The sequence below is a fragment of the Amblyomma maculatum genome, chromosome 11, assembly GCF_055883805.1.
Source record: "Amblyomma maculatum isolate TAMU_Amacu chromosome 11, ASM5588380v1, whole genome shotgun sequence".
In the NCBI taxonomy this organism is placed as follows: domain Eukaryota; kingdom Metazoa; phylum Arthropoda; class Arachnida; order Ixodida; family Ixodidae; genus Amblyomma; species Amblyomma maculatum.
In genome coordinates, this window is record NC_139354.1 from 22,220,466 (window position 1) to 22,233,459 (window position 12,994).

The window sequence follows — 12,994 nt, forward strand, 5'->3', positions numbered from 1 at the left end:
GAATTGTTTTATCACACTAGAGTTAAAACAGAAGAAAAGGAGTCTGTCTATCTTCAGCGTACCAGAAATAAGTCAGAGCGTCCCGCCGAAATAGCTCAGAACCTTATACTGTGAAGGCCCAGGAAAAGACGGGCTCAAGCGAGTTAAAAACATGACTGTTGCAACGGGCGTAAAAACATTCTTTTTTAAATTGCATACAGGAACCCTCCCAGTCAAAACATGGATGGAAGAAAAGGGCCTTTTTGTACTTTGGGGCTCAAACTGTCTACTATATAGGAAACCTGAAACAGTTGAGCACGTATTCCCGTATTGTTGGGATGCGGTGTTTTACTGGGATGTGTTACAAAGGACACTTAAAAAAGACCTGCCATTGACGCCGCGTGGAATTCGGTACTTGACAACTGTTAATGATGATTTTTAGTATGACCTCATCATGCTATTGGGCCTTCACAGTATTTGGAGGAGTAGGATGGCTTATAGACACTGTGATGTCGATGCACGATCTGTATGTGATTATTTTGTTGAACAAGTGTATAAACTAAAAGAAATTTTGAAGCAGCAAGACGCTGCGGAGGAGGTCTTGAGTCTGATGGGCGAACTTGTGGTAATGAAAGTCCATTAGACACGGTTGACAGCCAAGGGGCATGACAACCACGATCTTTTACTGATGTATTTGTACCAATTCATGAAATAAAGAAAAAAAAAGACCGAAATAGCTCAGTTGGGAGAGCGTTAGACTGAAGATCTAAAGGTCCCTGGTTCGATCCCGGGTTTCGGCAGTTCTTTTTTCTTCATGGAGCATCTGGGTTGCAGCGCCACCAGGCATCATTTAATTCAAATCGTGCAGATTTATTACGTTAAAACCTTATGCAAAGCTCAGAAAGAACCGATATACTTTTTTCTTTTATCACAGCATTTAAACTAAAATTCCATATTTATTTCGAAGAGTATGGTTGAAATCAAGTACCCTTTTTGTAAAAATGAAGGAAATAATATTTTCGTATTGATCGTTCGGATAATTATGATGGCGGAATAAAACACAACTGCTACTTTCACTACCGTACTTTCACTCCATGAATAATACGTAACTGCAGTCACGTAAGTGAAAGTGTATTGAGTTTGAGCGTATTTGCACAATAACACAGACGAGGGTCCGAAAGTCAGAAGACTGTACCGAGACCCTCGATAGATCATTACAACAAAAGAAATAATAACAGCATACTTCGCGAATGATTTTATAGGTGCAAAACATGGCAGTTCAGTACTTTTATATAAAAATAAAGGTAATACCACATGTACTAAACATACAAAAATATAACAAATCAGCAATTCAACAAATTTATTTCAAGTTGTTCTTAAATGTGGGCAAGGGCACTGATGTTTTCAATGTTAAAGGCAGTGAGTTCCAGAATGAAATGGCTCAAAAGATGGTGTCATTTTTCCATAATTAGCGTTAAATTTCGGGAATATGATATTGTTACTTTCTGCAAATCTTGTAGCGTTGTAGTTCGAATGTAGTACAGGATTAAAAGTAGTATAGGATTAACGAATGGAAAATACAGGGTGTCATTTAATAGCTTAAAGAACATGATTACAAGGTAATACTGTAGGTGTTTCTGTATTGCAACGCAACACTCTAAAGGTGTTTTCAGCTTTAATTAATTGTTGTGCATTTGTCTACCCGTAATCCTGTAGATTTGGAGATAAGCCAGAAAAAGAGGCCACGTAAGAATACACCTTGGGTAAGTTAAACAGGTCATACATGAGCAGGAATCTACTTTCAAAAAATGCTATAGGTACAGTAGTTAAAAGTGAAATTCCCTCCCCCTCACTATCCCCTCACTAGAGACAGCAGAATATGTAAACAATATATATATATATATATATATATATATATATATATAGTCGGGTGAATCGGTGACAACAGCGCATGCGCTGCAAGTACGGTTGTCACCATACTCTTTCCGTGCCAGTTCCTGGTGTCGCCCATCTCGTCGGCTCACGGTGGCATCGATTTGCATAGCACTCTCCCAGTCTCTCTCCATGCGTGAAACAGCCTCCACACCCTTGCTCAAGGGAACATCGAAAAAAAAAAAATCACTATTATGTTTCACTGTGTGCACAGGCTTTGCTTTATCTAATCACAGATAAGTGGACGGAATTCCAAAACGCAGTGGTAGAAGCCGTGACATTTGACCTGTTTTATCGCGCGAGCTTTAAAACAGAGTGTCCATCTATGTTCAGCGTACGAGAAACACGTCCTAGCAGCCGGCCGAAATAGCTCAGTTGGGAGAGCGTTAGACTGAAGATCTAAAGGTCCCTGGTTCGATCCCGGGTTTCGGCAGTTATTTTTTTTTTTCACCCAGCATCTGTTCGCAGCACCACTAGACTTCACTGAATTCAAATTACTTTAAGACCTTATGCAAAACTCTGGAGGAACCGATATACTTGTTTTTATTTTGTTCGCAACATTTAAACACAAATTCCAAATTTATTTCGAAGAGTGTGGTTGAAATCAAGTACCCTTTTTGTAGAAAGGAGAGAAATAAATTTTCATGCCGATCGTTCAGATAACTTCAAAAGCGGAACAAGCCGCAACTTCTACTTTCACTCTACGAAGCCGACTTAACTGCAGTCACGCAAGTGAAAGTTTATTAGTTCGAACTCATTTACATAATACATAAAAATACAGACGAGGGTCCCAAAGTCAGAAGACTGTACCGGGACCCTTGGTAGATCATTACAAATAATAATAATAATAATAATAATAATAATAATAATAATAATAATAATAATAATAATAATAATAATAATAATAATAATAATAATAATAATAATAATAATAATAATAATAATAATGATGATAATAATAATAATAATAATAATAATAATAATAATAGCATACTTAGCGAATGGTTATATAAATGCAAAACATGGCAATTCAGTACTTTTCCACAAAAACAAATTTAATAACACAGGTATTAGATGCAAAAAGTCTAACAAATCAGCAATTCAACAAATGCGTTTCCAGTTAATGTTAAATTTCTGCAAAGGCATTGATGTTTTCAGTGTTAAATGCACTGAGTTCCAGAATGAAATGGCTGCAAAAGATGTAGGCATTTTTTTTCATAATTAGTACGAACTTTCGGGAGCTTAATATGTTTAGTTGCTGCAAATCCTGTATAGTTGTAGTTGACAAGTAGTATATATTATTAACGAGCTGAAAATGCAAGATGTCATTTAATAGCTTAAAGAACATGTCTTACAAGGTGACACTGAGTAAAAGACAATATGGCCCACCCAAGCATCCTTGGCCGACCATTTACGTGTGGCCGACGTTCGGAAAATGGTCGGCAGCCTACTTAGTCGGCTAGTAAACCACGGCAAGCGGTCGGCCCGGAGGTAGCCGCCAGCCATTTCGGCAAGTAGTTCGCAGCGGCCTTTGGCCCGACTTTTTTGGCGGACTAAATGCCGGGCACGGCGCCAGGTTAATGGCAAGAGTGCGGCAATGCGTTGGCCCGACTGTTGAAGCGGTACATTGAAAAAAAGTTATGAAGAGCACGACTGCTACTTTTTTTTAAGTTTGCCTGTTACTTGGCTTTGGTTTTTCGCGATGTTATGTAATTTGCGCTTAGTATGGAACAAAATGATACATGATATTCAGTGTAAATGTTTTGTTACATTAATTAATGCTATTGTTTGTTTAACTTGTCGCTCACATTTTTAGTGAACCTTATAGCTGTTAGTAAAATTATTTACCGAGTTCTGATAAACAGCAAGGCACAAGGTGAACGCGATTTCATGTGTAGATAATGTCATTATACTGTTTACTTATTACGAAGCGCAGCTGTAGGTGCTGTAACATCAGTTATATTTTGGCGCACAAGCTCCCGTACACCCCATTTAGCCCGTATCACTCACTGAAATGCGTCCGCTATATGGCAGGGCACTTGAGTAGACGCAACTTCTCATTGTAAGGGAGGAGAAGGCTATTGTGTAAAATGAAAGAAGCGGACAGAAGAGAAAAAGCACACGGGGGCAGAAATTATGCGTAGGGCACTGGCAAGCCTTGGCCGCGGCGAACGCTCCGGCAGGCAAGCAAAGAGACAAATTCTAAAAACACTACTTCGCAGCAGGAGAAGAGAAATGCGTGCACGGAGGGAGACCCGGACGAAACAAAACCGACCTCACGCTCGGACGTTTCGAAGGAAGGGCGAAAAAGAGGGGGGAAATGGTGGGAAGGGCGGGGCAACTGTGTCACCCCCGCAGCTCGAAAGTTGGTGGCGAGCGTTCCTGACTGGGCGAGAGAAGAGATGTATACACGCCGACTTTGAAGAGAGCATGCAGTTTTGTGGTATTTGTATACTATTTTTGAAGGAGCTCTTTTCGAACAAAGTTGTCTTACGATCAAATACATGAAGAAAAAAAAACGAAGGAAAATGATTATTGTCCAGGTTATTAATCGCATACTTTTTTTCTCAAAACGGTCTGGTAAAGCTAAGAGCCGCGAGAAAACGGGCCAGCGTCCTTGTCATTTGGTTTTGTTTTTTTGCGTGTGGCCCATTCATCCTCTTTTACGACCTGCCGGGGTGGGACGGGCGGCTCTTTTCATTTTTTTTTTTTCGGAAGTCGGAGGGGCGCATTTTCGCAGCGAGCGGTCCGATTCTACACCGGAAACTACCCCGCTCTCCTCCCCCGCTTCTTGTCAACAGTTCTTGGAAGACTCGGCAGCTTGTGCTCGTGGGTGCGTGCGTGCTTTCAAGTTCATTGCAGAAGTGTAGAGCGCGACCAAGAGACGATCTAGAGCGCGCGAGGACGCTGTACGTGCGAACGAAATGTTGGAAATGTAAGCGCGTTTTCCAAAGTTGCGCGTTATTAGTTAAAATTACAAGACAGTCAACTTTGTTACCTTCAATAACTAGGCGCTGGACAACCAGACCTCTTTTTCATTCGCATTTATATACTGTCAGGACAAGTGACTGTAGTAGTTTTCAACCGCTGTATCCTTTCAGTAACTCCGCCAAGCCATCCTGAAGTAACGCGCTCCTCCGGCGCGTTTGGACACAAAAAATCGAAGATGCTCCGCTTTTTCTGTTTTTTTTTTTGTTCCTTTTTTCTTTTTGCTCAAAGAATGGGAGTGTGGTTTAATAGAAACGAAACAGTTGATTTTTATTTATTTTATTAGTATTTCGCTTTTGTTTTACAGATTGTTTTGAATTATGGCTTCTATATTTTCTTGCTTGTTACTGTCCACTCCTGGTCCGCGAGAGACATATTTTCTCAACGCATCCTGCATATCAATATGAGTTTGAGACCCCTATGTTAGACAGAGTGATTGAAAATTAAGAATATTTATTGAGAGCTACACGAGGTACGCGCAATAAAAGAAGCTAATTGAAAAGAATTCTTTCCTGAAGCAGCTGCCGCAATTTCGGGTTTTTGTTGTGGCTTGCAGACTAATAATATGGAGAACTTTTAGTTTTAAGGCGTGAACATGTATCGGAAGTGATTAAAGCGAATTATCTGTCGTACGTACTAAGCCGAGAGATCGCTTGTAGAATAGCCCTGCATATGGAAGGAATGCTGCATAGGTCCAGAAACTTAAGACTTCTGCTTGAAAAGTACCGGGATAAGAGAGTAGAAACGATCATGACGTCATAGGCGTGAACTTCAACCATTTACATAGCAGGGAACCAAAGAAATCTTATTGATAAACATGGAAATAGCAAAGCACACTGGGACAATAAATAATGTTTCAGTAAAACAGCAAACAGTACCGAACATATAAGGTAGCGGCAAGAAATATATAATGCAGTGAGTTTCTGGTCACACGTTGTATATCAATAATGCGCAGCTGCAACAGGACTCCCTCGGGAGCTCTGACCCCCTAACAAATTTCCAGACAGTCGATTGCTCGATCCTTTGTGCTCACACATATACGCGTGAGCCGTTTGCGTCTTTCAAGACAAGAACCCAGTTCAAATCAATTCGATGTACAAGTGACCTTCCTGAGGTGGATGTGCCGCGTCAACAACCTCCGGATAAAGCTTTGCTCTCCAAGAACAGCTGGCTATATCTAGGTGAGACGCACTAGCATGGGGAACAGTAGACAATGGGGTCACCGAAAGAATACGATCGACCGCGTTCCTATTCTGCCAAATGATCAATCCCACGGACTTCACTACACGTTGTTCGAACCCTTCGCGCGGCCTTCCACTGTGCGACGAAAAAGCTCACGGCGCTAGGCAGCGGAATGTCCAAGCTGCGACGCAGTCCTTAAGGACACGTGTGTGAGACTCGACCTGACCAAAGTTGATACAGTGCGGATCAATATGCCAGCTGTAAAGCCTGTCTTAATTTGGTGGGGATCGAATACGCCACACTCAGTGCGCCACCGAAAGTCTCTTACAGCATGCGGGAGATTGGGTGCAACAGGCGTCTCCCACTTCGCATACGTTTTTCACATATGTATAGGGGCGCAGAATAGCAGAGCGCTTCGCAGAGATTAGATACTGCTATGGCTATCCATGCTCCGTCTACAAACATCTGCTCTAACTATGCGAACACGTGCGCCTGTTTCCCCTGACCAGGAAAAAAGCCAGTATAAAAGTTAAGGCCGCCCAACTTAACCTATGTGATCCACTAACTCGGATACCCAATAGCGCACAACAAAGGGCATAATCAAGACAAGGCGGAACCCAAATAGGCGCCACCACCTAGCTATAGTGAAAATATAATCAAAGTAGGTTGACTTTGCAAGAGGAATACACAAGAAAACACGTGCTAAGCCATGCAGGGTCGTATCATTGGGAGGTTGGATCAATAAACAATCAAGGAACACAGATGTGGGAAAGTTGGCACCTGTGTGCACTAGGCTTTATCAGAAGTTTCGCGCATACGTTAATTAGCTATAACTTTAGGATGAACAAGATGTCCGAGATTATTGAGTTAATAGTCTATCCCGACATCGGCACGAAGCCGTGTGTGACGCATGCACGTACGCACGCACGCACTTACGCACGTCTGCAGTCGCACAGAGTAAATTGTTCCACGACCTTACACAGTGGTACGATGGAATAGTTAATAATATTTGAAAGAAGGAAATAAAAATTAGGGGGACGCTCAAGCTTCCCCTTGACATTCGACGGGATACAACGCTTTCTCATTATTCTCTCTATCTCTCTATTTCGGTGGACAACCGCAGTTAATTGTAAATTGGTTATAGGAAAGTAAAGGCGCAGCATCTGTCACAGATCCCTGTGGGAACCTGGACCGCATCTCCATATTTACTACCACATTCCGAATATTTCAGACAAAACTCGACGATACTCAAGCAAAAACCGGGTTAGCGAGGTGGCTTTTGGACCAAATGAGCTGTAACGCTTCGCATATATACATATATGCTGCACTCTCGATAGACGAAACTCGGGTATATTGCCGACATGAGGGTAAATGGAACAGCTTGGAACAAATATTTGCACGCCTCAGTTAAAACACGGGGATTAGGAAAGCTTTATTCCTGATATATCAATATGCCGAGGCCGACTGTCTTTATCCAGAACACAAATGTGGTCCTGATAGTTTTCAAATAAAAATGAAAGGCACGCAAAGAGCCGATCGCCCGGACGATTCGCCTGTCGAACGTATACTTCCTGCGAACACAAGCATTGTGCAAGGAGTAACCTTTGGTTCTTTTGAGAAAATTCAAAGGGATTGCGTTTTGAGAATCCCGCGCAACATGAGGAGGATCGATCGGCTCCTGCACCAGTGGCGGTCTACATTGTTAAATTCTTCAACGTCAGCCTCACACGCAGAAATATGGTATGAAATGCCAGAATATATATAAAGTTCCTCGAATCCCCTTTTCCCCAGCCGCGTATTCACTACTGCTATAATATATCATTAAATAACATTGTGCATATCAAAGTAAAGTCTCCTGCAATACAGCAGGTTTCCCCTCTACGTTCCATGAGGCAGTCGGCTTAGCAGGAGAAAAGTGGAAAATTCGTATCATTGAAAGAGCTATTTTTATGCAACATTGAGTTATACCGCGTGCATGATATATATTGACACTATATCATTTGAGCCTGCTGATAGAATTATACATTGCGCAACAGAAGGTGAAATTAACTGTTATTTATACATATTTTGAAATAAAGCTTTAACCGCGCGCTAATTGAGCCGCGGCGGGTATGGTACACTCTGTAGTTGATCGCGAGTTGTCATGAACTTATGCTTGAATTTGTAAACTGGTAGGCGCTGATTATCTGTTTGAAGCATACTTAATACTAAGTGCCTAAGATTTGCGCGGTAACTGCTATGAACCTACGAATGTAATTGTCCATTTCTTTTTTATGGTTAAATGGTAACCTATAACGTAACCCTAAGCAAACCCACGGTAACCGAAGAGATCACGTGCCTTTAAGGTTTATATGTTAACCGTCAATTACTTTTGCCAGTGCCCTCGAAACCTATCAATCCTAAACGCCCTTAAATTCGTTTCGCAGCCTCCGTGAGTTTACATTTCGTACGGGGTCAAGAAAAGAGGCGGTGGGCTTTTATGAGCTTTCATCCGGATCCGGTGCACTTTGCCCTGCGACCTTCTACTGATTTTCATGCATCCCTAAAACAAATGGACAAAATATATTTTTGTCAGAAACTTGCAGCAGTTACTATGTGGTTCAGTCGGTATTTACCAGCTTGAGCTCGAGGTCACGGGCTTTAGTCGAGCTGCAGAAGCCGTATTATGATGGAAACCAAACGCGAAAACGGAAATGTGGTTTGCGATTAATATGACAGCCCGAGGGGTTCTAAATAACCCACGTACTGCTTTGGGAAGTATAAATCCGCATGGACTATGTAATCTCTGCAAAAGCACTCATAATATACAGTGTTCTGCAACTTAACCGTCTTGGAAAAGTTTCCAAGACGGTTCCGATAAAGTTGCTGAACACTATATACGTAGCCAGGTCTTGCTATTTTGGCTAAATGAAGCTGCAGGTGTTCTACTGCCCCACACTTGGTTTATGTGGAAGATATTCGGTTAAAAGAACATTACATACATTCACTCCAAGCCATATTTTTTTCATGCAAAGAACTACAGCCGCTGGTATCAAGACGGGGGCTCTACAGAAGCCGTAGAAAAAGGAAAAGAAAAGAAAAGAAACTACCTCGACGCTTCTTGAACGACGAGGGAGGGGGGGGGGGGGGCGTGAAAAAGAAAGAAAACTGCTTCTCGCTGCGCGGGACCCGCTGCCCCCCATCGGTCCATCTCTTCTCCCTGCGGCAAAGCGGAAAGAACCACGGGGAGGCGAAAGGCATCGAGGCACCCTACCGCGGGGGGCGACAGGAATGCCGAAGCAGAGAAATAGCGGCGAAAAAAAAAAAAAAAGAAAGAATTGCATGCACCGCACACAGGAGATTCTCCCTGCTTTTGTAGCTTCTCCCCCCCCCCCCCCCTCCTCCCTTCTTGAGGTCACGTGGCCAAAGGGCGGGAAAACACATCCCGCGCGAGCTAAGATGCGCGGCACCACTCAGTCGACGGCCAGCCTCCGTGAGCCCGTGCGGGCGCGCGCGATGCCTACTGCCTAATTTTATCGTCCGCTTTTATTTCGCGCAAATTCAATCTGTCTCAACCTCCTGCAGCAGTCAGCGTTTGAAAAGAACAGCCCATATATGCAGCTGATGATTGCAGCCGCTCTGTACAGATTCTTCGTGCCGAAGTTCACCAAAACATGCGTAAGTACATGATCTTTCGGTCTTGATCAGAGGAGCTTTTTGCTAGATTCGGTATTATACTGAACATAATAATGTATTGTTTTGGAGCATATGTTCGTCTTGTTATATACTCCTTGCATCTTTCTTCATATATATATATATATATATATATATATATATATATATATATATATATATATATATATAATTGGTGTGGGCGCTGAACGCGCAGGAAGTCTTGCTGAGCTGTTTGGAAACAAGGCTGCGGCTGGCTGCGGTGGCAGAATTGGCTAATTTTGCTGCAGTCTGGGTCCTTGGGTATCTCCTGTCCCAAAATGCTCGCCTTTTAATATGGAGGGACACTCACTATATACCGATCAGGTAAGTCCAATTAGCACATATTTTGTTCGATACGACAATATACTGCAACTGTTTCTGGAGCGCGTATGTATATGCGCATCTTATTACTACGTACATTTTTTTTTTTTTTTTTTATAATCGATGTGTGCGCATTTCGCTCTGATTGCGCAGGAAGACGTGCTGAGCCGACTTGGAAACGATGCTGCGGCGGTGGAATTAGCTCTTTTCGCTGCAGTCCGAGGTCCGATCTCCTCTGCCCCAAAACGCCCGTCTTTCACTTCTTCACATCGAAGTGCATGCACTGACATGTATACCGACCAGGTAAGTCAAATTATCGCTGATTTTCTTCTATACGATAATGTACTGCAACTAATTATGTATTGTTTTGAGACTTATGCGCATCTTGTTACTGTAAATGCATATTTTGTAATTGGTGTGCGCGCCTTGCGCTGATCGTGCAGGGAGGCGATATCAGCTGATCTGGAAACTGGCTTCAACAGTGGAAGCTCGTTTCGCCGAAGCCTGAATTCCTTGGTCTCCTCTACACTAAAACGCTGGTCTTTCGCTTCTTCATGGCGGTGCACTTGCCGGACAGGTATTAGCGCTGATTTTGTTCTATCCGACTCACATCGATGGGACGCATGCAACCCAGTTAAATGTCAAATGCTATCACTGATATAAATATTGCAGCACCCCTCGCCATAGGAGCGATCAGAAGCTGTACTAGCATCATCGCTACTGCCAAGCAAGCTCGTGCCAGGACTGAGTACAAGATTTATGCCGTGTTTATTATTATTATTTTTTTCTGCTGTAATGATGTATATACGTGAAAATTGATGATTGAGTGATGCGGTATGCTGGCAAGGTAAGTGAGCCAGTGCGTTCATTTTGTGGATTTTGGAATTATATATGTGATGCACACAGATCTGAGCCGTTTCACATTGATTTTGCTGTGCGCTTGCTTTCTGGGCAAGCAGTTGTATTTTCATCATGCGGATTATTTCCTGGTGCTTACATGCTCATGAGGTGTTCAGCTAACTTGTTTCAAGCTTTAAAAATTTAGAACGGGTTCTATACGCTTCTAAGAGTTGGGCTGTCTAAGTAGCCGTCTTGGCTGATGAGACAATTTTTAAAATAATGCTCGGTTGTTAAATAACGAAAATAAATCAGATGACTTATCGGTAAATATCAGGTCGCTTTTGCTGTAAAAGTTCCATCTAGTTTGAGAAAATTAAGCTGTATTCTACGGAATAAACTTATTGTAGGTTTCATGTAAATATCGCGGAAACTGTTTGTTCTGCCGCGCATACGCGCTCTATGACAAGCGCGGACACTTGGTTTTGCTAGAATTATTAAATTGCAGCATTAGCATGAAAGAACGCGCTTCGGGAGGATAAGGTTTGAGTGCGCTACAGTTGCAAATTGCAACATCATGACTCCAGCAAAACAAAGTGATCGCGCCTTTCTCGCGGATTCACGGATCCTGATTACCTATTGCGGCTTTGCGCTAATGCGTTTTCAGTAGGGTCGCATGAAGTCAAGCGCATAAAATATATTGATGTGATAGTGCAGTTGGTGGCAGTGAGCAGACATTATTTTTTCTACCTTTTCACCCTATATTTGCCTGCAATGTAAAAGTGTAGGCGAAAAGGAAATTTTTAATTAAAACACTTTTCTTCATACAGCTGACCAAGATGGAACCTGCCGCAGATCCGACCAGTCGCAGACATCAAGTGATCGACAGGCTGCCAAAAGAAGGAGACCAAGCCTCAAGCCCATCTTCCATATGTGGCACACGCGCAGTCATATATCCACGCTTATTAAAAAGCAAATCGCGAGCTGTTTCTGAACGCTGTTGACAAATAAATTTTTCACCAAATACTGCAGCTTTTGTTTCTTCATGGCATCAGAAAAGCTACTGCTTTTCTTGATGCATTTGTATGTGCTACCCCGTTATATATGCATGGGCCACGATATATTAAATGCATGGCATGATACCTGCACGAGGGGCGATGCCGGCCACTAACCGGCGTCGGGAAGCAACCGGCCGACGTACGGTCTTTCGTCAGCAAAATGCTAGGGCAGACGAGCGGCCGACCATTCAGTAACGCTGGCAGACGGCAGGCCCACGTGCGGCAGGTGGTCGATCACGTCGGGCCAAAAGGTCGGGCCGTAGTCGATTGCCGAAAATCGGCCGACGTTAGGTCAGTGACAATCCCCGACGCCGGCCCTCATTCGGGTGCCGAAGGTCGGCCGGCCACTTTTCGGTCGGCGAGAAAGGTCGGCCCTACCTTTTGCCACACACTTTTTTTTGCTTGGGCACTTTGTCAAATGCTCATTCTAAGTGAAAACAAAGAACAAGCCATGACATTTGACCGGCCTTATCGCGCCTGCGTTAAAACAGAAAAAAAAAAAAAAGGCTCTGTCTGTCTTCAGCCTATGAGAAAGAAGCCATTGCAGCCGGCCAAAATAGGGCATAATGATTTCCCTTTAAGCCCCCATGAAATTTTGTTCTTGCTTGCAGAAAATGATGACAGTGTTTCGTATGATAGGAGAATATTATTGATATGAGAAGTTCACATAGCTTGTGGAAACGCCGCAGGGCTGTTCGCCATGCTAATCTCAATGTCAGACTAATCGAAGAGTATTTGTGGACTCTATTCGACAGATAACTGATGCTTTGAAAACTCAGTCTTGTGTACCTGAGTTAACCGATGTGTTTAAAAAAAAAAGAAAAGGTTAATTTTAAAGTACTACGGTAAGGATTATTGCGGGTAAACTGGCTCATTTATGTGAAATCGACCAGTCTGTGGTGGTTGTGAAATACAGTGAATAAAAGCAAAAAAAAAAAAAAAAGAAGAAAAGAGATGAAGGAATAGCTCAGTTGGGAGCGCGGCAGATGCAGATGACTGGACTG

General features: G+C 42.8%; 2 non-coding genes across 2 annotated transcripts; both read left to right on the forward strand.

The window, feature by feature from the left end:
• Positions 1–706: 706 nt before the first annotated feature.
• Positions 707–779, forward strand: TRNAF-GAA (transfer RNA phenylalanine (anticodon GAA)). Its single transcript has one exon. It is a non-coding gene; the product is annotated as a tRNA-Phe (tRNA).
• Positions 780–2,271: 1,492 nt separating this feature from the next.
• Positions 2,272–2,344, forward strand: TRNAF-GAA (transfer RNA phenylalanine (anticodon GAA)). The gene has a single exon. It is a non-coding gene; the product is annotated as a tRNA-Phe (tRNA).
• The last annotated feature ends 10,650 nt before the right edge of the window (positions 2,345–12,994 follow it).